A 27,894-nucleotide genomic window follows, 5' to 3' on the forward strand; every position below is an offset into this window, starting at 1 on the left:
GCTATTTGTGATTTATCCAGGAGTAATTTATTGCCTTCAGATCTCCTCGCCCACCTGTCCCCAGTCTCTAGGCTCCAGAGCAGGGGTAGGCAACCTAAGACCCAAGGGCCGGATCCGGCCCAATCGCCTTCTCAATCCGGCCTGCGGGCGGTCTGGGAATCAGCGTGTTTTTACATGAGTAGAATGTGTCCTTTTATTTAAAATGCATCTCTGTCTTATTTGTGGGGCCTGCCTGGTGTTTTTACATGAGTAGAATGTGTGCTTTTACAGTGGTACCTTGGGTTACAGACACTTCAGGTTACAGATGCTTCAGGTTACAGACTCCGCTAACCCAGAAATAGTACCTTGGGTTAAGAACTTTGCTTCAGGATGAGAACAGAAATTGTGCGGCGGTGGCACGGCAGCAGCGGGAGGCCGCATTAGCTAAAGTGATACCTCAGGTTAAGGACAGTTTCGGGTTAAGAACAGACCTCCAGAATGAATTAAGTACTTAACCCAAGGTACCACTGCATTTAAAATGCATCTCTAGGTTATTTGTGGGGCATAGGAATTCGTTCATATTTGTTTTCAAAATATAGTCCAGTCCACCACATGGTCTGAGGGACTGTGGACCAGCCCATGGCTTATAAAGGTTGCTGACCCCTGCTCAGAGGTTGCCTGGGAAGTTGTGGTGTTGTGTTAAAACCCTTGTAGCTTTGGGCCCCGAGGAGAGTGTGCCCACTCAGCAGGAGATGATGGGAAGGGTGAAACTGGGTGTGCACGCGCAGATTTGCCACCCAACCTTATGTGTGGGCAGACTTCTGACATTGCGCATAAACTCTGGCTGAGGTGGGGCAGGCGAGTGTTTGGAGATGGAGTCTGGTGTCTATGGGATAGCAGCATCACTCAAAAGAGGCCGGATCAATTTTTGTGGTGAAATATACCTCTGGGCCACTGTCAAGGCTAAACTAACAATCCCCACATCAATCTGGGTCCTGGCTGTCATGCATGTGCGTCACATTGAGCACTTACAGTATCTTTCATGCACACAGCAGGGCAGCCATGATGGATCGAAATGATTGACGCTATGCCATGCCTGCTTATCTTTAGCCTTGGTGCCCTGTGAACCCATGAGCCTGGCTGACAGATCGGGGCCACAGGGCTGCCCAGTCCAGCATCCTGTTAGCGACAGCGGCCAACCAGAGGCCCCAATGGGAAGCCCACAATCTGGGCATGAGCACAACGGCAGCCGTACCCAACGGTACTGGAGGCAACGCACATTCATCCTCAGCCGCAGCGTCTGGCAACCTGACCATATCCAAATTGGTCTGATCTCAATGTTGTTTGGCAACCACTGCATCTAGTGGGAGTGTGAATTTCATAATTCAGCCATTTGCTGTGTGAAGAAGTCCATCCTTTCTGTTTGTCTCTAATCTTCCAAGCTTCAGCTTCATCAGGCGACCCGTTTGGCTTCTAGTATGATCAGGGAGCCAGTGTGGTGTAGTAGTTAAGAGTGGCAGACTCGTAATCTGGTGAACCGGGTTCGATTCCCTGCTCCTCCACATGCAGCTGCTGGGTGACCTTGGGCCAGTCACACTTCTCTGAAGTCTCTCAGCCCCACTCACCTCAGAGTGTTTGTTGTGGGGGAGGAAGGGAAAGGAGAATGTTAGCTGCTTTGAGACTCCTTCGGGTAGTGATAAAGCGGGATATCAAATCCAAACTCTTTTTCTTCAGGGCCAGACTTAGGTCTGATGAGGCCCTAAGCTACTGAAGTTATTGCAGCCCTTTATATGTCCAGCTGTCCTTTGTCAACAACAAATTGTCACTGTTTTTGTGTTGAATATATGCTATATGGTAATTTATGAACCTAATAGGTATCTAAAGCCATGTGCACATAACAAAATATGTATTTTTATCAAAGTAATTGTTGAACTGAAATACAATAATAGTGAAATACAATTAAGAAGTATATTAACAGTGAAATAATTATTAAGCTCTAACTTAAATTGATTGCTGTATGAAGGTTTTGTTTTATTTGTTTTTTATATTATTTTTTGGAAATGTACATCCAGATTTTTTTTCCTTTAAATTTTTGGGGGGTCTCCAAGAGAGTGGGGCCCTAAGCTATAGCTTAAAGGTAAATCCGGCACTGAGTATGATGAGAAAGAGGGGGAAAGGCGATCTCTCCTCTTTCTCTATATCATGCTAAATCTTCAACACCTCTATCATGCCCCTCTTTTACTCACCTTTCCCCCCCTAAACTTAAAACGCCCCCTTTGTTCTAAAGTTTGCTTGTAGGGGACTCCACTGTGGCTCCTTGGTCATTTTGGCTGGGCCTTTTCCGATTCCACATTATCCTTTCCACGGTGTGGTACAGAACAGCACACCTTATTTCAAGTGCAGCCCCCGCTTCTGCCCCCTCCTCTGATGAGTTTGTCAGACCCTTTCCCCACGTTGGCTAAGCCAGACATGCCCGGTGTGTCAGCTCCGAATAAAAGGGCAAGTCTTGGGGAAGAGAAGCTGCTACCACGAGTCCTGTCTCCCCGCCCTGTCCCCTGGCAAATTCTTGGCTGCCATTAGCCAGCGAGTTAAGATGTAATCTAAATCGTCTCTGCTCCCCGGCTTCAAAAATGCAGAGAAACTCGCAAGATACCTTGCGGGGAGAATTGTGCATCTTAGAACAGGTCTATAATGCAATCAATTCTGTATATCCCAAGTGAAACAGCAACATTTATTTAACGTCTTTTATGGAGCAGCTGAGTTTTATCACAAATCACATTCCATTTCCATTCACCAGGGACCCCTTGAAGGCTAAAACGCACTTACTTTTCTCCAAGGAAATTTACCAATTCCTCAATAAAGGCCCATTTGCCTCTCTATGTAAAATTGACACATTTATTGAATATTAAGCATTTGTTGGTTTCTTCCCTGTTCTTTCTCAGCTTTATTGGGCTGCCCTTAAAAGTCATTAGGGGGAGGATATATCAAAGTTGTAAAGGTCTATTTATTGTATGGCAAAGGAACAGCATCGAACCTGCTCCTCCTCCCCCCGCCCAATTTGTTTGCAAATGGTTGCTGTGTGTCCTTGCTTTTCTTTCTTGCCTTTTTCAGAGAGCTCCATCAAGCCAGACCTTTCATACCAACACTGGGTTTCCTTGCACCATTTTTTCCCCTTAGGTGGGGGATCTAGCAGCTTGTTTTTATATTTTTATGAATGGATTTTAAATATTTGTGAATGGCTCTGTTGTGGTTGGTGCCCAGTGGCCTGAGCAAAATAAGAATGCAATGGGTGGAGAGTTTCTGCATTCTCCCAACTTTTGAACCTGGCAAGGTTGCGCGGGCACATGAAGCTGCCTTCTCCTCCGTCAGTTTTTTGGCGCATCTTAGCCGGGATCGTCTACACTTGAGTTAGTCAACCTGGTGCTCATCAGATGTTGTGGACTCCAGTTCCTGTCGTGCCTGGTTGGCCACCCTGGTTGGGCCAAATTCAAACCATGTCTTGAAAGTTTCAGTGATACCACTTTGAGCAGCCATGGGCTCCTCCAAAGAATCATGGGAGCTGTAGTTTGTTAAGGGTGCTGAGAGTTGTTCAAAAGGGAAAGGACCCCTGACAGTTAAGTCCAGTCACGAATGACTCTGGGGTTGCGGCGCTCATCTGGCTTTACTGGCCGAGGGAGCCGGTGTTTGTCCGCAGACAGTGGACAAAGTCTGGACAGTGTGGCCAGCATGACTAAGCCGCTTCTGTTGAAACCAGAGCAGCGCATGGAAATGCCGTTTACCTTCCCGCCGGAGTGGTACCTATTTAACTATTGCACTTGGCATGCTTTCGAACTGCTAGGTTGGCAGGAACAGGGACCGAGAAACGGGAGCTCACCCCGTCGCAGGGATTCGAACTGCCAACCTTCTGATCAGTAAGCCCTAGGCCCTGCGGTTTAGACCAGTGTTTCCCAACCGGTGTTCCGCGGCACACTAGTGTGCCGCGAGACGTTGCCTGGTGTGCCGTGGGAGGGAGGCGGGTGAGTCGGGCGGCGAGAGGCCTTAGGCGCCCTGCAGAAAGGCGTCCTCTTTGTGGGTGGGTTCTCCCCCCTCCCTTAGCGCGTCGTATTTAGTTGGGGATTCTGGAGAGGGGGGCGGGGGCGCGCTGGCCCCAAGCAGAACAGACGTGCGCGCCGTCGTCCCCACCTCCCTCTCCTCAGTAGCTCCGAGCCGACTGACTGAGGGTGGGACGCGGCCAGCGGCGTCCTCTCTCTCTCTCTCTCCGCCTCCCAGCACCGCTTTTCCCGAGGCGGGCGCACGCCTAAGGCTGAATGGGAGCAGCCTGGAGGCTTGGCGGCCTCTCAGCGGCTCATGACGGGCGTCCCCGAGGCGGGAGGTGCTGAGCAGGGGCTCCGCGAGAGGGCGTGAGGGATGCGTGGTGGTGCCTGCGCGCGCGTGACTTAAGAGGGCGACCTGCTGCCTCTCCTCTCTCTCCCCTCCCTCCCCTCATGGGCACGGAGTCCCCGGCACAGCTTGGCGCTACTACAGCTACAGCTGCTGCTGCTCCTGCTTGGATGAAGGCGGCTGCTTCTTCCTAACGCCCAGCCTCTGAGGGACCGCAGTCTCCCGCCCTCTTTTTTTTTTTTTTTGGCGGGATGCTGAGGTAAAGTATCCCCTCGCGCGTGCGCGGGCATCTCTTTGGGCAGGGCGCGTGTGGAGGCTTAAGGTGGGGAGTGTGGAGGGGTTGCCGCTTGCGAGGGGAGGGTTCATATTGTATTGGGCTGCGGTGTGGGCCCAGCCCGCGGAGGAACATTGAGTTGGAGCATTTCGAGGAGAGGGACAAAAGGCGCACTGAATAAAGTATTTTATAATTTTTCATATTTCTGTTTACTTACTATTTCATAATAAAGTAATTATAAAATACTTTCTTTGTGTTTATTTGATTCCTATTAAAGAGAGTTACTTTATATATAGTCAATATAGGCACAGAGTTAATTTTTAAAACATTTTCTAATGGTGGTGTGCCTCGAGATTTTTTTCATGAAACAAGTGTGCCTTTGCCCAAAAAAGGTTGGGAAACACTGGTTTAGACCACAGCGCCACCCGTGTCCCTTTTGATGAGAGTTGTTAGGAGACCCCTATTTCCCCTCACAGAATTATGGTTTCCCAGAGTTCCCTGCGGAGAGGGATTGGTTGCTAACCCACGTTGAGTCTTAACCGGTTCCTGATCACAACAAAAACCTGTGTAAGGGAGTTGATTGACGCATGAAAGGCAGTGCTGTTTCTCACAACACGTCACTAACTTGGGCAAATTTGCTGCCACAAACGGTGTGGTGGACTGGAGCCAATTCCTAGGGGCCAAGATCCCTTCGCTTCTCCCCCCCAAAAAAATATTCGAGCCCTCCCCCCAGTTGATAGACATTGCCATTCATATAGAGGGGTGCACCATGTCATGAGATCAGTTATGTGTGGTGGGTTGTAAAAGGTAAAGGGACCCCTGACCATTAGGTCCAGTCATGGCTGACAATCATTTCGCTATACTGGCTGAGGGAGCCGGCATTTGGTCTGACTGCAGTTGGTGGGACCTGAATGCTGCAGCAGAGCAGTTCTTACGCCATTGCTGAGCAGTGAGAGAAAGATACTCTGCTCATGCTCAGAGAGGTTCTCTCTCCCACAGTACCAAAGCAGGTTCGGGGTGGTGTCTAGGCATGGCCAGCGATGGGAGTTGAAATTTGGGAATGCTTGGATGCCACCAGTTCCCCATCCCAGCCATGATGGGCTTTGTTAACTGCTAGCCCAAGGCTGTCACGTCACATTATGTTCAGAGAGACAGAGACATTGTGGTGCAATGGCAGGAGTGCCAGGCTGGGACCTAGAAGGTAAAGGGACCCCTGACCATTAGTCCAGTCGTGGCCGACTCTGGGTTTGCGGTGCTCATCTCGCTTTACTGGCCGAGGGAGCCGGCGTACAGCTTCCGGGTCATGTGGCCAGCATGACTAAGCCGCTTCTGGCGAACCAGAGCAGGGCACAGAAATGCTGTTTACCTTCTCGCCGGAGTGGTACCTATTTATCTACTTGCACTTGGCATGCTTTCGAACTGCTAGGTTGGCAGGAGCAGGGACCGAGCAACGGGAGCTCACCCCGTCGCGGGGATTCGAACCGCCGACCTTCTGATCAGCAAGTCCTAGGCTCTGTGGTTTAACCAACAGTGCCACCCGGGGACCTGGAAGACCAGGGTTCAAATCCCCACTCGGCCATGAAGCCGACTGGGTGACCTTGGGGACCAGCTGCTCTCTGCCTATCCTGCCTCACGGGGTTTTGTGAAGATTGAATAAGGAGGAAGCCATGTAGGCGCGCTTGAAAGCTCCTTGGGGAAAAAGTTGGGATATAAACAATAAATGGATTGTTGAACCCCAGTCCAACCACAGGGCCGGCCTCCCAGACCAGCCTGCTTTGCTCCGCAGTGCCTTCCTCCTCCCAGTTAATCCAGTCCCCATTTTAAAGGTGCGGGAAAGTGCTTTGAAATGCTTAGAGGGGATAAACAGCTTTTAATGAAGTTACAGTGCTACATAATGGGTATCATAAAATTGCCTTCATACTGCAGGGTCCCAGGATGGTTTTTACTATCGACTGAGAACGAGCTGCGGTTCTCTCTCTTCCTGTTGCAGCTGAAGCGAGGGGCGGGGTGGAAGAGGAGAGTGGCTGGAAAAATGGGGGATATATTGAAATTACTTAATAGAAATAACTGGTGGACACTCCCTCCTCTCCCTCCCTTTTTTTTGGGGGGGGGGGGAGATGCGATTGGGAGCTGCCTTAAGGGGCTAGGCTGTCAGAGCCGGTTTGTGACTCCCGGAGAACATGGCGAGTTTCATTGCAGCAAAACAGATGTTCACCTTGTTTCTCGATCGGCTGTTAGATGAGAAATTTATTGCTCTTGCGCCAGGCTGGGAGCTCCTGTGCTGCGGAGTCTATTAGGCGAAAGTTGGGGGGGTGAGAGAGAGAAAGAGAGCTGGCAACCCGCCAGGCTGGTCCTGTTTTGATGGAAGCCAGAGGAGGCCACGCCAGGCTCAGAGGCGCCAGCAGTAATGCATCGGCCAGACGCTTCTGATTGGGCGATCGATTGGGCTCTGATTTGATTTATTGATCGATAGCCTCAGAAAAAAAAATTGGCGTCTCAGAAAGCTTGGGCTAATCTTTAACTGCTGCAAACATCTTCGGGGGCAGAGGAGAGAGGGTGCATGTATGTGCATAGGGGTGTGTCTGTATTTGTGTGTATAACACACATGCACACACATGTATGTAATTTGTGTCTCTCTCTGGAAAGGGAGCAGGCCGTAGGCTGGCCGAGAATTTCAAAACTGATAAAGGAATTTATGGAAGGCATTTGGGCTTATCTTAATCACACAGCGGGGGCCCGGGTGGCAAGCCTCTTCTCTCTCCCCCCCCCCCACACACAACATCTTTCTGCGAGCCAGCAGACAATCGCCAGGCACAGAGAGCTGGGGTAGATCTATAAATTGATGGGATTCAAAGCCTGCAGCATCGATTACCATTATAGCAAAAAGAAAGGAAGGGGGAGGAAAAAAAATCAGTGGCGTGCGGAATGGCTGATTATTTTTAGACAAAGATTTTGCCCCTCTCAGCAGCAATTTTTTGCTGATCCCGTCACTTGCGTCAGATGTCTGCTGTTGATTGCAATTAGATGCTTTAGACACCCCCCCTTGCCCCCACTTCTGTGGGGGGGGGGGAGCTTTCCCTCCCCACCCTGCACTCTTTCTGCTTATTAAATCTCCTCTTTTGTTTCTCTTCTCTCTGAGCCTCTTTCCCTGAAAATTTGCAGCTGGCTGGCTGGTAGGATTGTGTTACCTAGAAAAAAAGGCCCCCTCCTATCTGGGGTTAGGGGTAATCGCGTTGTGGATCGTTGGATTATAGTTGGTATGGTTCAGGTAATCCCATGGCAAAATACAGAACTTTTGCACACACACACCCCTTAAAAAAAAAGCCCACTGTTCTCCTGGACCAGTCTTTGCTAACCTGGTTCTTCCAAGTGCTGAGAACCACTGCTGTCTGGGGCTAAAGGTAAAGGGACCCCTGACCATTAGGTCCAGTCATGGCCAGCTCTGGGGTTGCGGCGCTCATCTCCCTTTATTGGCTGAGGGAGCCGGCGTACAGCTTCCGGGTCATGTGGCCAGCATGACTAAGCCGCTTCTAGCGAACCAGAGCAGCGCACGGAAACGCTGTTTACCTTCCCGCCAGAGTGGTACCTATTTATCTACTTGCACTTTGACGTGCTTTCGAACTGCTAGGTTGGCAGGAGCAGGGACCGAGCAACGGGAGCTCACCCCGTCATGGGGATTCGAACTGCCAACCTTCTGATCGGCAAGTCCTAGGCTCTGTGGTTTAACCCACAGTGCCCCCCGCCTCTGGGGCTAAATAGCACTGCAATTCGGAGCCTCTGAAGGGCAGCAGGTTAGCCAGAAGCTGTCCTGTGTGCTTCAGAATTTGGAAATCTGCTATACAGGATTTCCCCCCAAGGCTGCCACCAGCAAGGACCCTTCGGGATCGGAACAAAGGTCTGGGATAAAAGGGTCCTTGCTGTTAGGGGTGAGATTCCTGCTCCAAGCGATTTCTGGCAATGGATCCTGCCATCAGCGTCTTATTGCTTCCACAACCATGAGCCTATTTATTAGGCTCGTTAGTTGCTTGTTATAACAGAGGTCTCCCAGTGACTTGCAATGTATTGAAAAACATAAACATATTATAATGTTAGCATTCATAAAAAAAATCATGGAAATATCCAGAACGACCCCTCCCCTTGCAAGAGCTGCAGGAAACCTTGGCACTCTTTCTTATGCTTCAGAAAAACACCACCACCATCCTAGTCCTATCGAACCCTTGGGGGCAAAAATAAGTTTTTACCTGGGACTGAAAATAAGTCAGCAAAGGCAGATCTCCTTAGAGTTTCACAGGTGGGGAGCCACTCCTGAAAAGGCCCCGACTCCCTTGTCACCATCTTCTGAGTCTCCCTTTAGGAAGGGAGCCAGAGAAGGGCCTCAGGTGAGAATCGTAAGGAGTGGGTAGGTTCGTATTGGGAGAGGCATCCCAGAATGTCACACTACCACTCCCATTAAAAAGGGATGCTTTGAGGGAAAGGACTTTCAAATTATGTGCAGCTGTCCATTTGTTGCGAGTAAAATGGAGGATAAAACTTCATTCCAATGGATTTACTCCTTTAGGAGCATAAGAAGTTACCTTATTCTGAGTCAGAGCAGTGGTCCATCTAACTGACTGGCAGCTGCTCCCCTTAATGAGTCTTATGTCCATTTCCCTTTACAGTGGTACCTCAGGTTAAGTACTTAATTCGTTCCAGAGGTCCGTTCTTAACCTGAAGCACCACTTTAGCTAATGGGGCCTCCTCCTGCTGCTGCTGCGCCGCCGGAGCACGATTTCTGTTCTCAACCTGAAGCACTATTTCTGAGTTAGCGGCGTGTGTAACCTGAAGCGTATGTAACCTGAGGTACCACTGTATCTGTATCTGCATTCCGTTCACCATATCTGCATCTCTGTGTGTGTGTGTGTGTGTGTGTTTATAAAAAGCCCTCATGAATTTTTTTTTAGTGTGTATTCTTTCTAATATTTTTGCAAGCAGTTTTGCATAACATCATGAGTTTTTGTTTGTTATTTTCACTAATAATACAGTCGTATCTTGGATCCCAAATGCCTTGGTACTTGGATGTTTTGGCTCCTGAATGCCAGAAACCCAGAAGTGAGTGTTCTGGTTTGCAAACGTTCTTTTGGAATCTGAACGTCTGGAGGCATTTCCGAGGCTTCCGATTGGCTGCAGGAGCTTCCTGCAGCCAATCGGAAGCCGCGCCTTGGTTTCTGAACGTTTTGGAAGTCGAACGGACTTCTGGAATGGATTCTGTTTCACTTCCGAGGTACAGCTGTATATGGATTTCTGTGCACAGTTTCCTCACCCCCCCACCAAATGTGCACTTTTTGTGTACAGTGGAAACTCGTGTTATGGACGGGATGCGTTCTGGAGGCCCGTCTGTAACATGGAACTGACGCAAGCCGAAGTGTCGCGTCTGCACATGTGCGCGGCGCGATTTAGCGCTTCTGCGCATGTGTGAGTGGCAAAACCCAAAAGTAACCCGTTCCGGTACTTCTGGGTTGCCGCGGGACGTAACACAAAAACATGTAACCTGGAGCAGACGCAACATGAGGTATGACTGTACAGTGGTACCTCAGGTTACAGACGCTTCAGGTTACAGGCACTTCAGGTTACAGACTCCACTAACCCAAAAATAGTACCTTGGGTTAAGAACTTTGCTTCAGGATGAGAACAGAAATCATGCGGCGGCGGCGCGGCGGCAGCAGGAGGCCCCATTAGCTAAAGTGGTACCTCAGGTTAAGAACAGTTTCAGGTTAAGAACGGACCTCCAGAACGAATTGAGTTCTTAACCTGAGGTACCAGTGTATACAGTTTTTGTTTGGAGAGCTGCGTATAAAACTTTGGAAATTCCAAAAGATAGCTGTGTTTCATTCAGTTCATGTATTGGCTTCAGGAAATGTAAATAAGATAGGTTTGGCTCGAAATCCTACCCGAACAGAAGCTCTCCTCCATTCCCGTCTACTGATAATAAATTGCATGTGGCCAGTTTACACGACAGTCCGAGTGGAATAAAAATAATAGAATCATAGAATTGTAAAGGAGAAAGGAACCCTGAGAGTGATCTAGTCCAACCTCCTGCAATGCAGGAATCTCAACTAAAGTATCTAAGATAGATGGCCGTCCAATTTCTGCTTTTAAACCTCCAACGAAGGGGAGTCCACAACCTCCCAAGGGAGTCTGTTCCACTGTCGAACAGCACTTACTGTCAGAAAGCTCTTCCTGATGTTTAGTTGAAATCTCCTTTCTTGCAACATGAAGCTAGCTCCCCAACTCTGCAGGGAGCTAGTGCAGCTAGTAGCCACGAACTTGTTCTGTGTCCCAGAACTGAATAACTATGTCACAAAAAGCTGGGATAGCTCAGTCGGTAGAGCAGAAGGCTCTTGATCTCAGGATTGTGGGTTCAAGTCTCATGTTGGTCAAAGTATTCCTGCATTGCAGGGGTTGGACTAGACGACCCTTGGGATCCCCTTCCAACTCTACAAATCTATGATTTCCTTTTTTTAAAATTGCATGCGAAAAGCCGCTCCTGGTTAACTCTCCAGGTTTCTTCATTTCTGCAGTCTAGGGTGGAAAGGGTCCTTTTGATGCTTCCATTGTAGTAGTAGTAGTAATAATAATAATAATAATAATTAATAATAATAATAATAATACAGTGGTACCTCGGGTTACAGACGCTTCAGGTTACAGACTCCGCTAACCCAGAAATAGTACCTCGGGTTAAGAACTTTGCTTCAGGATGAGAAAAGAAATTGTGCTCCGGCAGCAGTTTCAGGTTAAGAACAGTTTCAGGCTAAGAACGGACCTCCAGAACGAATTAAGCTCTTAACCAAAAGTACTACTGTAATAATAATAAAAATTATACCCTGCCCATTTGGCTGGGTTTCCCCAGCCACTCTGGGTGGCTCTCAACAGGATATTGATAATAATAGTTTTTAAAAGCAATAAAACATCAAACATTTAAAACCTCCCTAAGCCGGGCTGCCTTCAGATGTCTTCTAACAGTCAGATAGTTGTTTATGTCCTTGATATCTGGTGGGAGGGCGTTCCACAGGGCGGGTGCCACCACCGAAAAGGCTCTCTGCCTGGTTCGCTTCTCGCAGCAAGGGAATCGCCAGAAGGCCCTCGGAGCTGGACCTCAGTGTCTGGGCTGAATGATGGGGGTGGAGACACTCCTTCAGGTATACTAGACTGAGAGTCAGAATCATTAGAACATAACATCAGAAGGTAAGAAGAGCACGGCTGGATCAGGCCCATCTTGCCCAGCATCCTGTTCTCGCAGCGGCCACTCAGATGCCTCAAAAGAGAACACAGGAGACCCTTCTCCTTCCTGTAGTTTCCAGGAAATGGTACCCAGAAGCCATTTGACCATGGAAGCAAAGCCATTGTGGTTAGTAGAAGAAGAAGAGTTTGGATTTGATGTCCCGCTTTATCACTACCCGAAGGAGTCTCAAAGCGGCTAACATTCTCCTTTCCCTTCCTTCCCCACAACAAACACTCTGTGAGGTGAGTGGGGCTGAGAGACTTCAGAGAAGTGTGACTGGCCCAAGGTCACCCAGCAGCTGCATGTGGAGGAGCGGGGAATCAAACCCGGTTCACCAGATTACGAGTCCACCGCTCTTAACCACTACACCACACTGGCATCGTAGCAATTTTCCTAATCCTCTTACAAAGTCATCCAAGTTGGTGACTGCTGCTGGCTCCTGCAGGAGCGAGTTCCACAGTTTAACAGCTACACGAAGGAGCCATTTCTTTTAATGGAAACGGACGGATGGAGATGCTACCCAGCTTCCTGACGATGACCTCAGCCAGTGCTGTTGAAAGCTCTCAGCGCCCGCTGGAAAACTCTCTGGCGGTTGCTGTTTTTCTTTCTTTTGGAAATCTAATATATTGATTAGCTTTCTTCAGTGCAGCATCAATAAAAGTGTATAATGGCATGGCTGGGCCCTGTGGCGTCTTCCTCCTGCTGGTCTGAAAGCACCTCTATCCACTCCTCTCCTGCCTGCCCTCCAACCGGCAGGCAGGAAGCCAATGTCAGCTCTTACCTTGACGGCCGGGCATGGCTCCTCCTGGTCTGGCTGGTCTTGGCAACCCCGTCAGCAGGACGGGTAGCAAAACTTGACTTGAGGGTAGGTGGGGGTTGGCAGCCGGCAGCCCCTGTGCTGAATCCGGCCAGCTGGGCAATATCTCCTGCTTCATGGGTACCAAGCCAGAGGGAAGATGGCCTATGGCCTCGCCAGTGGTGCTCTTTGTTGGCAGAGAAACTGCTTCCTTTCCCATCAATATGACCCTACACAAAAAACCATTGCCAGCGAAGATGACATTAACCCAGAGGCTGGTAACCCTTTCTATAGGGATGCAGGTGGCGCTGTGTGTTAAACCACAGAGCCTAGGACTTGCTGATCAGAAGGTTGGCGGTTCGAATCCCCACGACCGGGTGAGCTCCTGTTGTTCGGTCGCTGCTGCTGCCAACCTAGCAGTTCGAAAGCATGTCAAAGTGCAAGTAGATAAATAGGTGGAAGGTAAACAGCGTTTCTGTGTGCTGCTCTGGTTCGCCAGAAGTGGCTTAGTCATGCTGGCCACATGACCCGGAAGCTGTACGCTGGCTCCCTTGGCCAATAAAGCGAGATGAGCACCACAACCCCAGAGTCAGCCACGACAGGACCTAATGGTCAAGGGTCCCTTTACCTTTTAACCCATCCTTCACATCTTCCAGTAGACCTGGTGAAACGATGACATCTTTTGCACTAAAGGCAGCTTCGCCAACAGTAATAACAGTAATTTATATTCTTATCTCTCTGATCCTGCATGCTGAAGATCAGGGTAGTTAGATCCTAGTGCCTGCCGTCGAAAGAAAGAGTTCAAACAGCCTGCGAATATTCCATGAGTTTCAGCCCAGTCATGAGCAAAGTGTTGTTTCTGCTAGTCTGATCACAAACTTCTTTGCCTAAATTGGGAGTTAACCATCAGCCTACAAAGTTACAGCAGAAGCCTGCTACACATTTAAATTCTGTTTCCTTTTGAGTGTTGCTGCGTATGCTGCTTTCAGAAATCGCCTTTTTGTAGCCATTCAAGGCAGCTTGCTGAGTCCCCTTTCTCCACCTGCATTTGTTGTTTTTCACCAGCCCTGTCTCAAATTAGGCCTGTCAGAGCATCTTGCCTCTTTAATAGGGGGCATTTTTGGTCCATCTTAGTCACAAAGCCATAGGTTAGGTTGCCAGAAATCATAAAGGGGGTGGAGGGAGAGACTTAACAACAACAACAGTTTGGGAGTCCTTTTAATTTAATTTGGCCTTAACGTTTTAGTATGATTATTGTTTATTAAATTTGTATACAGTGGTACCTCAGGTTACATATGCTTCAGGTTACATACACTTCAGGTTACAGACTCCGCTAACCTAGAAATTGTGCTTCAGGTTAAGAACTTTGCTTCAGGTTAAAAACAGAAATCATGCTCCTGCGGCGCAGCGGCAGCAGGAGGCCCCATTAGCTAAAGTGGTGCTTCAGGTTAAGAACAGTTTCAGGTTAAGAACGGACCGCCGGAACGAATTAAGTACTTAACCTGAGGTACCACTGTGCTGCCCTTCATGCATGGATCTCAAGCCAGTTCATAGTATAAGAAGGCAAGACAAAAACACAAAATACATGATAAAAACAATAACGCCCCTCCCCACAGCCCCCGCCCACAGACACATCTTAAAAGGGTCTAGGATGTTAATCAGCCAAAGCTTAACTTCTGCTCAGCTGTGAGGACTAGAAACTTGAGCTGTTGTTTTCCCCCCAAATGAAAGCTGCTGTTCTCCGAAATGTAAGCAGTAATTTCCCTCTTCCCAACCTAAGGACTGTCCCCACTGCTTGTCACTATTTAGGGCCGCCATATTTTGAAGAGCAAAAATGAAGGCACATATGTCGACTTCTACTTTTAACTACGGACGCGGGTGGTGCTGTGGGTTGAACCACAGAGCCTAGGATCAGAAGGTTGGCGGTTCGAATCCCCGTGACAGGGTGAGCTCCTGTTGCTCTGTCCCTGCTCCTGCCAACCTAGCAGTTCAAAAGCACATCAAAGTGCAAGTAGATAGGTACTGCTCTGGCAGGAAGGTAAACGGCGTTTCGGTGTGCTGCTCTGGTTCGCCAGAAGCGGCTTAGTCATGCTGGCCACATGACCAGCTGTACGCCAGCTCCCTTGGCCAATAAAGCGAGATGAGTGCCGCAACCCCAGAGTCGGCCACGACTGGACCTAATGGTCAGGGGTCCCTTTACCTTTACCTTACTTTTAACTACAGATCACTATCAAGACTCTACCCAGGAAAAAGAGGACATGTCCTGGGAAAAGAGGACATATGGCAACACTTCCCTTCGTAACTCCCCTCCAGGAAAAAATATTCTTCCTCCTCCTCCCCCCCCCCCACCAAACAGTGGAGCATCTTCCGTTTAACTAGTTTCTGACAGATTTATTTCTTGCACAGCTTGACGGATGGAGGATTGTGGTGAGATGTTTTCAGAGTGAGAGAACAATTTTGCCATAATTAGAAATTGGTTGGGTTAACACGCAGCCCCCCCCCTTCCGCAAAATCTTTAAATGCAGCAGCAAATCTGGGTAAGGGATGTCTCTCTGCCACACAATCGGTTATTAGCACTTGATCAGTTTTCTTGGTGGATGGCTTGCCGCTGATGCGTGAAGCTTGTACAATAATAGGCCTCTTGATTAACGGATTTGCATATCTTTTGAGGACCCGGAATCTGCATTCTCTGTCCTCCGCTGCCATTGTCACAGACCCTATACATCTGCACCAGAGAAATGCACAATGCACGCTTGGCTCTCGTGCCGCTGGGGTGAGTGAAAGCATTAGAGCCAGCAAAATAGATAGGGATGCAGGGAGGTGGAATGGGTCAGACCAGGGGAGCAGCAGAGCTGTGGGGCAGGAGATTGCTGCTGCCAGGAGAAGTGGAAGCATTTGCCTGCGGTAGAATAGCATGCAATGGAATGAGACCCAGAATTCGCAGGGAGGTCCCAGCTGTGCCCGGCACAATGTTGATTGACCTTCCTACTCGGTTGAATCCATTTGGCATGGATGCCCCCAATGAGCCAGGGAGGTCCTTTCGGTGTTCGCCGTGGGTCACCGGAACGGACGGTTGTGTCGTAATTTGAGGCCTCGAGTCCTCAGGTGATGGAGCCTGGAAATGAGAAGGACCCGGAGATATTGAAGAGTGGGGCAAAGGCCCCACTCCCAATCAGGCCAGCACAAAAAGGTCTTTCCTACCCTGGGGTGTGTGGTTTCTTGGTTGGGCTGCTTGCCAGTGTGGTGTAGGGGTTCAAAGCGGTGGAGTTGTAATCTGGTGAACCGGGTTCGATTCCCCGCTCCTCCACATTGTGGAGGAGGAAGATAAAGGAGAATGTTAGCCGCTTTGAGACTCCTTCGGGTAGTGATAAAGTGGGATATCAAATCCAAACTACTACTCCTCCTCCTCCTCCTCCTCTTCTTCTTCTTCTTCTTCTTCTTCTTCTTCTTCTTCTTCTTCTAGTTTTAGGCTGGGGCATTGCTGTGGGGTGCCCAGACCTTGGTGTGGTGTTTTGCGTTGGTCCCACATTAAAATGAAAAGAAGAAGCTCAAACTCTTCTCTCTGAATTTGTATCTATCTTTCTGTCCGTCTATCTGGAGCTGCAAATTTCCTTCAAATCTGGCTCATGGGCTTGTTTCTGCTCCTCACATCTTCCATCTCTTAAATCTCTCTTTTACAGATAAAGTTGATAAAACTAGGAAACGCGGTATTTCTCCTTCTCTCTTAAAACCAAGACAAACCATTCTGGCTTGATGCCCGTCCCGGAAAATGGAAATGCCAGACCTTGATTAGAATTTGGAAGGGCTGGCGTTGGACCTGATCAAAGTTGATGGGCGTAGCCATTCACATGGTGTGTGTGTGTACCGTGTCTTGTGATCAATTATGCAGGGCTTACCTGTCCGTTCCCCCCAATATTTTATTCAAGTTGGCAACCCCTGCCTCCCCACCACGCTTGAGCCACACCATATTAACAGTCCAGACGAGAGCAGATGAAACATGACGGCCTCTTTTGAGCTGGACAGGTTTTCTGTTTACCTCCGGCAGAGGCAAGAACAACGGGTATCTGTTGGGAAGCGAACAATGTGATGTGGCTCTGCTTTAATTTGCTCGATGGGTTGGGCGCTTTGTCCTGATTGCCGGCTCCTGGCCTTGATGGGGATCAAAGAGGGAAATGATGGAGCCAGTGGGCGGGGGGGGTGAGAGACAGAGCGTTCACATGCACAGACCGCAAACCCCACTTAGTGTCAAGTTGTCTGGGCTTAGTGAATAGCCCTGGGTATGGATTGCTAGCCTATAAATCAGAATGGCCATTGCCACTAGGGGGCTTCCTTTTGGTTTAGGAACTTAATAATACTGATAGCTACAGAAGTTTTGATGCATATAAAAAGCAAGATTTTGACTCCAGGTAACTTCTCGGTTAGATTACTGAAACGGGTTATACATAGGGCTGCCTCTGAAGCAGTGGCGTAGCATGGGGGGTGCAGGGGGGGCCGGCCGCACCGGGCGCAACATCTGGGGGTTAGGGTTAGGGGGCGCAAATTACTTGCCTTGCCCCGGGTGCTGACAACCCACGCTACGCCACTGCTCTGAAGACAGTTCGGAAACTTCAGCTGGTGCAAAATTCAGCAGCCAGGTTTCTCACCGGGGCAGGACACTTTGAGCATATTATACCAAAACTGGACTGACTGCACTGGCTACCAATTAGCTTCTGGGCCCAGTTCAATGTGCTGGTTTTGACCTATGAAGCTTGAATCAGCTGAGGACCCAATACCTCAAGGACTGCCTCTCCCCATATAAACCAGCCCGGACTCTGTGTTTATCATCTGAGGGCCTTCTTTGTGTGTCTCCTCCATGAGAGGTTTGGAGGGTGGCAACATGAGAACGGACCTACTCTGTAGTGGCTCCCTGTTTGTGGAATACAGTGCTACCTCAGGTTACAGACGCTTCAGGTTACAGACTTCGCTTAACCCAGAAATAGTACCTCGGGTTAAGAACTTTGCTTCAGGATGAGAACAGAAATCATGCGGCGGCAGCAGCGGGAGGCCCTATTAGCTAAAGTGGTGCTTCAGGTTAAGAACAGTTTCAGGTTAAGAACGGACCTCCAGAACGAATTAAGTTCTTAACCCGAGGTACCACTGTACTCTCCCCAGGGGGGCTCGGGTAGAAATCATATATCGAACAGATGGAAAGCCCTTTAATCTGAGCAGGCTGAGAGCAAAAAAGTAAGGTTACCGTAACTTCAGTCATAGAGTTTCAGTATGCTGATGACAACGTAGTGTGTGCCCACTCAGAGGATTGGGCTATCACTCAACATCCAAAAAACCAAAGTGCTGCACCAGCAAGTAAAAAACAACCCCTCTGCAGTGCCACAAATCCAACTCAGTGGTGTAATGTTGGAAAATGTCGATCACTTCTCCTACCTGGGCAGTTATCTTTCCACAAGGGCCAACATTGATGCCGAAATCCAGCATCGCCTGAGCTCGGCGAGTGCGGCTTTCTCCTGATTGAAGTGCAGAGTGTTTGAGGACCGGGACATTTGCAGGGAAACCAAAATGCTAGTTTACAAAGCTAATGTACTACCAACCTTACTGTATGCTTGTGAAACATGGGCCACTTATAAACGCCATCTCCAACTCCTCGAAAGATTCCATCAATGGTGTCTCTGAAAATTTTTGCACATCACTTGGGAAGACAGGTGAACTAATGCCAGTGTTCTGGAAGAAGCAAAGATCACCAGTGTTGAAGCAACGATTCTTCAACATCAACTTTGTTGGACTGGTCATGTTGTGCGGATGCCTGATTATCGTCTTCCAAAGCAGCTACTCTATTATGAACTTAAAAATGGAAAACGTAATGCTGGTGGTCAACAAAAGAGGTCTACAGACTCTGTCAAGGCAAATCTTAAAAAACGTGGTATAAACACCGACAACTGGGAAACACTGGCTAGGGAGTAGGAGGCAGCAGACACCAACCATTAGGACTCCTAGGAGTGCTGACACCACCAAGGCCATGGTGTCAACGTAACACTGCGTAGGCCAGGTGGAGAGGTACCGTATTTTTTGCTTTATAAGACTCACTTTTTCCCTCCTAAAAAGTAAGGGGAAATGTGTGTGCGTCTTATGGAGCGAATGCAGGCTGCGCAGCTATCCCAGAAGCCAGAACAGCAAGAGGGATTGCTGCTTTCACTGCGTAGCAATCCCTCTTGCTGTTCTGGCTTCTGAGATTCAGATTATTTTATTTCTTGTTTCCCTCCTCCAAAAATTAGGTGCGTCTTGGTGTCTGGTGCGTCTTATAGAGCGAAAAATACGGTCCTTTGTGCGACACTCCCCACTCCTAGTCCCCAACTGGTCAAGCTGCCCAAGGCTGGTTGAAGTTGGAGCTCAGCAACAGCCCAAGAGCCACACGCTCCCCATTCCGTGACACAGATGGATAAAATGGTTAAAGAAGCAATTATGATTGGATGCCCTGTTTCCGACAAGCAGGACTCGAGATTAATTCTTTTTCTTTCTCTCTGCCGCACAGTTTGGAAGTTACTTGCTTGAGGGTATCTCCGAGTCAGGCATCAGCGACTGTTAAGATCCCTTAGCAATAAACAGGCGCAAGGCATATCTTGCCTCAGCGGATGCCACGTTGCGCCTGATTTGGCATCACTCCCAACGCCCACCTCTGCCAGTCTTGGGCGCGGGTTGCCAGGGTCCTGTTCCATCCTGAGTCCTGCGTTCTCGCCGGGAGTTCTGCCAGCGCTTTTCCTGCTGAGGAGAACAGGGCATAAAGTCTAATAAATACAACAGCCCTTTAAGGTAGAGCAAGCTAATACTATCTTCATTTTGGAGAATGTCGGGGGGGGCTATTGGGAGCAAGAGTGAGTGTCTTGTCCAAGAGGCAAGAAGGAGAAGCCCATTGATGGCCACCAGCCACAATGGCTCCATCCTACCTCCTCGTAGGAGGCACCAGTGCTTCTGAATGCCAGTTGCTGGAAGCCACAGGAGATGAGCTTGGGAGAAAAGCAATGACAAACCTATACAGCATCTTAAAAAGTAGAGACATCAACTTGCCAACAACGGTCCGTATAGTAAAAGCTATGGTTTTCCCAGTAGTGATGTGTGGAAGTGAGAGCTGGACCATAAAGAAGGCTGATCGCCGAAGAATGGATGCTTTTGAATTCTGGTGCTGGAGGAGACTCTTGAGAGTCCCATGGACTGCAAGAAGATCAAACCTCTCCATTCTGAAGGAAATCAGCCCTGAATGCTCACTGGAAGGACAGATCCTGAAGCTGAGGCTCCAATACTTTGGCCACCTCATGAGAAGAGAAGACTCCCCGGCAAAGACCCTGATGTTGGGAAAGATGGAGGGCACAAGGAGAAGGGGACGACAGAGGACGAGATGGTTGGACAGTGTTCTCGAAGCTACCAGCATGAGTCTGACCAAACTGTGGGAGGCAGTGGAAGACAGGAGTGCCTGGTGTGCTCTGGTCCAGGGGGTCACGAAGAGTCGGACACGACTAAACAACTAAAGAACAACAAAAAAAACAGGAGATGAAAGGGCTCTTACTTGGGTCCTGCTTATGGGCTTTCCATGGGGCATCTGTAAAAACAGTGGTCTAGACTAGGTGGGCCCCCATTGGGCTGGGCTGGAAATCTCCTCTTATGCTGCTTGTTGAGTTTGTTAAAGCCGAGATTTGAGCACCTTTGTTACAGCTCTCAGTGTGCACGGGGATTGGTCACGGCTACTGTGTGACAGGATAGATCCTTCGTACATGCTCAGAGGCACTCTTATCTTGCAACTCCACTATGTGTTCCAGAGCCGAACCTTGCTACGCTTGTGCCCCCCAAATTTCTGTGTTTGCGACTCACCGAGGAGTCGGCGGGCCGCGCAGCACAGCCCTTTGGAGACAATTCCCTTCTTTCTCCATCGCCTGTGATCTTCCCCTAATCTAAAATGGAATCTCTGGCTCGGGAGCTTTATCAAAACAGTTGTAATGGGATCTCAAAAAGGACAGTGATTTTCACAAGCGTGTTAGATGTTCGTTCCAGGGAAAGATATGAAAGCTGTGGGGTTTTTTCCGTGGGGGGTGAGAAACGAACACGGTCAGGAAACGAGTGATGCTATCGAGCATATTACACAAGCCATAGCAGTGTGTGTTGATCAGCTTGGAGAGGAAGGCCAAAGATTCAGGCACATAACTTTATTCATCCGGCCCAGTGGCTTTCTCAGCCCCCAATGCCACACTGATAAGACCCAGGGCTTTGGTACGTAGCCACAACAAAGGGTAAAGGTAAAGACCATTAGGTCCAGTCGCGGCCGACTCTGGGGTTGCGGCGCTCATCTTGCTTTACTGGCCGAGGGAGCCGGCGTACAGCTTCCGGGTCATGTGGCCAGCATGACTAAGCTGCTTCTGGCGAACCAGAGCAGCGCATGGAAACGCCGTTCACCTTCCCGCCGGAGCGGTACCTTTTTATCTACTTGCACTTTGATGTGTTTTCAAACTGCTAGGTTGGCAGGAGCAGGGACCGAGCAACGGGAGCTCACCCCGTCGCGGGGATTCAAACTGCAGACCTTCTGATTGGCAAGTCCTAGGCTCTGTGGTTTAACCCACAGCGCCATCCGCGTCCTTATACATAAATCCGGCACTGCCCAGAGTTGAACAGGAGGGGTGCAGTGTAACCATCTGCCTCCGGGCTGGGCTGACGGTTAGCGTACCCTGAAGGGGTGCAGCAGCCAACCTCTTCCTGGGTTTGGAAACTTTTAATGGGTTTGTTCCTGGTGGTTCTGCAGTTGCTCTCTTGTGGCACTATGTTGCCCCATGGCCCACAATTTGGGGATGACCTGGTGACTTTGCTGCCTCACACGCTTGTCTGAATCAAGGCAGCTGAAGCTGTGAGGCTGTCTGCTGCACCCCTGCCTTGCCCACTGCAAAACCCAGAGCTAAAAACAAAACAAACCCCGAATCAAGCCATTCACGGGTCGTGCTGCAAGGCCATTAAAAAACCTGCTGACTCCCGCTTTCTTACTCCTTGTCTCAGTCTGTATACACAGGGGGGGATTCAGTTTTTATCTGCTTTTTCTCCAATTTTTTTTTCATGTCTAACAGTGAAATATTTATACGGCCCAATAAAAGGCGGAAAGCTCGCAATCTCTCTCAAATTCATTGGAGACCGAGAGGAGCTTCCTAGTACGAATTTAACACCCAGCCGTGACCCCTGGTAATTGACTCCATACATCTTTAGCATCAAGAATTTACATAATACGCAGGAAAATGATTGATAGCTCCTAGAAGCCAGCCTGTCTGCCGAGAGGCCATGTGTACCACCATCCGTCTTGCACGCTGCGGCCTGTCTCACCCTGCCCTGCATCGCAAACATGGCCGTGACACCGGGACTCTCCATGTCACCTCCCCCCACCCTGTCGACTACCACAATCCAGGGAAGACATTTCCTTTTTAAAGAACAGGAGGTCTCTCTTCAGCAGCACCTGTGGCAGCAAAAGGGTGCATCAAACTCAGATATGGCCGAAGGACCAATGGTCACAAATTGAGGTGCAGGATTCTGGGCTCGTTTTTTTCTGTTACGCCACGAGGCCCTCACACAAGGCGGTCACTTCAGGTGACGTGGTTTGGACGTTGTTTTAGGGGCTGCTGGGAGAGGAAGCAAACTCAGTTCAGCTCAGAGCGCAAAACAACATTAGGAGGTTTTCTGAAGGAGCGTCTCCAGTCCCATCGTTCTTCCCGGACACTGGGGTCCAGCTCCGAGGGTCTTCTGGCGGTCCCTCCCTGTGAGAAGTGAGGTTGCAGGGAACCAAGCAAAGGGCCTCCTCGGTAGTGGCGCCCACCTTGTGGAATGCCCTCCCTTCAGATGTCAAGGAAAAAAACAACTATCTGACTTTTAGAAGACATCTGAAGGAAGCCCTCTTTAGGGAAGTTTTCAATGTTTGATGTTTTATCGTGTTTTTAATATTTTGTTGGGAGCCGTCCAGAGTGGTTGGGGAGACCCAGCCAGATGGACAAGGGATAAATTATAAATTAGTAGAAGCAGTGGTAATATTCTCCCACACAAGCCTGCTTTGTTAATTTTTGCTGCTTTTATTTATTTATTTTTAATATTTTTTATTAATTTTACATATAATCACAATACATAACATTGTATCCTCTTACTAAATCTCTTGTCTCAACTGAGCCTAAACAACTTCCCTCTCTCCCACCTAGTGGTTTACAAAATAAAATTTTGCATTTTTGCATTGCGCTTCCTTTCTTATTCTTGTTATATCATGACTTAAAATATTAAATTACTCAACCTGAATAGGTAGCTAATTCATCTTACAAATCTTCAGATAACCCTGCTAATGATGTTAATTGCTTACAGTTGTCTTTCAAATATAATATAAATTTGTTCCAGTCTTTTTGGAATACTTGATCTCACTGGTTCAGGACTCTTCCTGTCAGTTTTGTCAGTTCTGCAAAGTCCATCATCTTCATCTGCCACTCTTCTTTTGTTGGTATCGTGCTGCAGTTGTTGCATATAAGAACAATTTTTTATCTTGTCTCGGTATCTCTTTACGCACTATACTCAGTAAGAAAGCTGCTGTTTTTTTTAACAAAAGTGTTTTAAAACATTTTCTTTAACTCAATATATATCATCTCCCAGAAAGCTTTTACCTCTTTACATGTCCACCACATGTGGAAAAAAGTACCCTCCTTTTCCTTACATGTCCAACCGTCATTTTTTGTTCTGTACATTTTAGCCAATTTAACTGATGCCACCTATACATCATTTTCATTACATTTCTTTAAGCGTACTGCATGCAGTAAAACCAATACCTTCCTTCCATAACCTCTCCCATTCTTCTAACTGTATATTATAAACAATGTCTTTAGCCCAGTGTATCAATATCGTAATTTTTGCTGCTTTTAATCTCGGGCGTTTGGGTCTACAGGGGACCCTGACACTGGCTTACGGTACTTAAACAAGCATAATAAAACCACAAGGGACGCGGGTGGCACTGTGGGTTAAATCACAGAGCCTAGGACTTGCCGATCAGAAGGTCGGTGGTTCGAATCCCCACGACTGAGTGAGCTCCCGTTGCTCGGTCCCTGCTCCTGCCAACCTAGCAGTTCGAACGGATGTCAAGTGCAAGTAGATAAATAGGTACCACTCCAGCGGGAAGGTAAACGGTGTTTCCGTGCGCTGCTCTGGTTCGCCAGAAGCGGCTTAGTCGTGCTGGCCACATGACCTGGAAGCTGTATGCCAGCTCCTTCGGCCAATAAAGCAAGATGAGCGCGACAACCCCAGAGTTGGCCACGACTGGACCTAATGGTCAGGGGTCCCTTTACTTTTAATAAATACCACATCAGAACAAACAGTATGGATAAAGCAACCACTCAACTTCTAGAAGCGTATAAAACAGCAGCTGTAGTACAGGTGATAAGGTACCACCAGCCTTCAGAAAGGTTCGCAGAGATGGGGCAGGTAAGCCTCCCTCTGTAGGGCATCCATGGTCCTGTTGCCAGAACTAAAAATCCTTGCTTTGTTTTGACTTTAAATCGTTCAACTGTTTTGTGATCCTGGGCTCCTTGAGGCAGGATACAAACACAAAAATGCTGGCAAATTTTTGTGAGGACTTCCTTCTTAAAACAAACAAAACCATAACTGGTGTGGAAATGGGGTGGGCTGAAGGTTAACACAGAGAATGAGAAACTAGGATTGAAAGATTCACCCATCCCTAGTTTAAATCTCTTCAGTAAGAACCTTCTGCCTTGTATTGGCCATATACAGTCATACTGTGGCAAGGAAGAAGGGCTACCCCTATGCTATCCATATAATCAGTTATCAGTAATCAATATATTCATATATGCTCACACATAATCAGGGCTTACAGTATTTTATAATCCATTTTGAATCAAATGGAAGCTGTGCCTTAGCTAACTGCATACTGCTTGAAACAGCAAAATTAGGAGCCGACCTTTCCCCTACAAACATCCGTGTACCCTGGACATGGGGAAGATGTGAATCAGAGATTCTGGTACAAAATCCCCTCAGATACAGGCTAAATTAATCCACAGAACAGGAAGAGCAAAACCACAAAATCTCCAAACTCCCTGTCCTGTCATAACTAGGGGAGAGGTTAGACAGAGCGTCACTGCAAGCATCGGAAAGCAGAACTAGAACTCCGTGCTTGACCAGTGCTTGACCAGAAGCTGGTAGCATGGCAAGAAGCTTGCTAATTGGCTAATTTTCGCTGGCAATATCATGACTGCCTCATGGTTGTCTCATGATCTATGATTTGCTGTGATCTGCTCAGGTATAAAGACCTCTGGATTTCTGTCAATCGGGGTCCCAGTTCCTTTTGGAAGAGATTCCAAACTGGGTCCTTATTGCCTGGCAATAAACTTCACCTTCTTATTCTCCATTGCTGAGTCTGCCTGATCCTTATTTAACACCAAGCAAGTACCTGCTTACGTTCACGTGCTTCAATACCTTGGAAGTCAAACGGAATCTATTCCTGAAGTCTGTTTGACTTCCAAAATGTTCGGAAACCAGAGCATGGCTTCTGATTGGCCCCATCGGACGTTCGGCTTCCAAAAATAGTTCGCAAACCAGAACAGTCACACCCGGGTTTGTGGTGTTCGGGAGCCAAAGCATTCGGGAACTAAGCTGTTCGAAAACCAAGGTACGACCATATGTCAAAGTTGGGCTGAATACTCTTTGGAAAAGAGGGAACCTCCTGCCATAGCCCTGAAACCTGTGGAGCTGCCACATCAAAACTTGTGATCTACAGTGTGTATAAGGGTTAAATAAGGCTGTGTCTCTGGCTGGGCTTCCACAGCCACTCTGGGCGGCTTCCAACCAAATATTAAAATACAGTAATACATCAAACATTAAAAGCTTTCCTAAACAGGACTGCCTTCAGATGTCTTCCAAAAGTTTGGTAGTTGTTGTTCTCTTTGACAACTGGTGGGAGGGCGTTCCACAGGGCGGGCGCCACCACCAAGAAGGCCCTCTGCCTGGTTCCCTGTAACTTCAATTCTCGCAGTGAGGGAACCAGAAGACGAAGAAGAAGAAGAAGAAGAAGAAGAAGAAGAAGAAGAAGAAGAAGAGGAGGAGTTTGGATTTGATATCCCGCTTTATCACTACCCTAAGGAGTCTCAAAGCGGCTAACATTCTCCTTTCCCTTCTTCCCCCACAACAAACACTCTGTGAGGTGAGTGGGGCTGAGAGACTTCAGAGAAGTGTGATGGCCCAAGGTCACCCAGCAGCTGCATGTGGAGGAGCGGGGAAGCGAACCTGGTTCACCAGATTACGAGACTACCGCTCTTAACCACTACACCACACTGGCCCTCGGTGCTGGAGCTCAGTGTCCGGGTAGAACGATGGAGGTGGAGACGCTCCTTCAGATATACTGGACCGAGACCATTTAGGGCTTTAAAGGTCAGCACCAACACTTTGAATTGTGCTCAGAAATGTAGATGGGCCTTTGGCCTTATCCACCAGGCTCTTCTTACGTTATCGGCTGGCAGGAGTTTGCCCCCACAAGCAGGTGGGCCACTGCGCCCTGCACCAGCCTCAGAGGAACTGTAGTCCTCCTCCATCCAGCCTTTGTGATTTAAATCAATATTTTAAAAAGAAAGAAAAGAATAAGTAGCACAGCAACGAATGCGGGGAAGGACTTTGATGAAAAGCACCCCTTAAAATATGCAACATCATGGCAGCCGTGGGCTATCCTTTTGAGTGCTGTCCCTGATGTTCCTGGACTTTCTTTTCTAATAGTGTCCTTTTCTGCGTTCTAAAAAGAAGAATCTAACATTCCATATTTCCTTAATGGGTTTCACACGTGCCGGTCTGTCCCCCTCCAAAGCCAGCATGATATGAATCCATAATTCTTTAATGAAACATTTCCCTGCGCTTCCAAGTGAGCTGTGCTTGATTTACAGAGCTGTACACAAAAGGTCAGTTTACTCAATCCTGGCGCTTTCATCACCCCTGCCCCAAATTCTGCTGGAATTAAAAAGCCATCTAGATCTTTTGAAACCTTATTTATGAACGCTTGAAAGCATAAGTAAGTTATCGTTTGGATGCCTTCTTCCTGTTCTGATATATATCAGCTGGTGATGGCATGGACTTGGAGCTTAAAAACAACAACAACTATATCACACAACGCAATATGGTGCTCTTCTACTATTTTGACACTCTTGCTGTGTTTTTCTTACAGTTACCAAAGAAGAAAAGGGAAGGGGTTATTAAGAATATTGATCAGCCAAGTGCTCTGTTAATTTGAACCCCCATCTGTATTTGTTTACATAGAAATCTCTCTAATCTAGATTTTATTTTTAATTTATTTTTTGGCTGCTTAATATATTCTCTTCTGTTCAAAATATTCAGCCCTGCTGGAGTTGGCTGGCACTATCTTAAAAGGCCTGGACCACAGGCTGTATGTGTGTGCTTAAGGACTACAAAGGGACACAGGTGGCGCTGTGGTCTAAACCACCGAGCCTCTTGGGCTTGCCGATCAGAAGGTCGGCGGTTCGAATCCCCGTGATGGGGTGAGCTCCCGTTGCTCAGTCCCAGCTCCTGTCAGTTCGAACTCCTAGCAGTTCGAAAGCACGTCAAAAAGTGCAAGTAGATAAATAGGTACCACTCCAGCGGGAAAGTAAATGGAGTTTCCGTGCGCTGCTCTGGTTCTCCAGAAGCAGCTTAGTCATGACCCGGAAAAACTGTCTGCGGACAAGCACTGGCTCCTGTAAAGCGAGACGAGCCCCATCTCCCACCTATGGCATCGGAATCAGGGAAGGAATGAGCACTACTGGCCCATATCTCTTCCCTTTGACAGGCAGGGACATGCGACCCACAGCTTGACCGTCACGGCTTCTTGTGGATGCGACCACAACACCCTCAATAATTGGAAAAGGAGTCGATGTCTTGCTAGAGGAGACCTAGAACACGTGGCCATATATTTCCCATGCTAGTGAAAAGGGCCTACAAAATATGCTATCCCCTGCATCCCGACAAATCTGGATGTGGCATGCCTTGTCCCTGCACTAAAGGTAAAGGGACACCTGACCATTATGTCCAGTCGTGGCCGACTCTGGGTTTGTGGCTCTCATCTCGCTTTATTGGCCGAGGGAGCCGGCGTACAGCTTCCGGGTCATGTGGCCAGCATGACTAAGCCACTTCTGGCGAATCAGAGCAGCGCACTGAAACGCTGTTTACCTTCCC

The 27,894-nt window shown here is 48.4% G+C and overlaps 1 protein-coding gene and 1 long non-coding RNA gene across 2 annotated transcripts in view; both read left to right on the forward strand.

The window, feature by feature from the left end:
- The window catches only part of CUX2 (cut like homeobox 2), a 241,997-nt gene that overhangs the window by 108,341 nt on the left and 105,762 nt on the right, over nt 1-27,894 (forward strand). The gene's annotated exons all lie outside the window — the stretch shown is intronic.
- Nucleotides 111-25,090, forward strand: LOC310851270. Its single transcript, XR_014567677.1, has 2 exons — nt 111-150; nt 24,457-25,090. It is a non-coding gene; the product is annotated as an uncharacterized lncRNA (long non-coding RNA).

This window comes from Podarcis gaigeae (assembly GCF_964106915.1).
Source record: "Podarcis gaigeae genome assembly, chromosome: 8".
Classification (NCBI taxonomy): Eukaryota; Metazoa; Chordata; class Lepidosauria; order Squamata; family Lacertidae; genus Podarcis; species Podarcis gaigeae.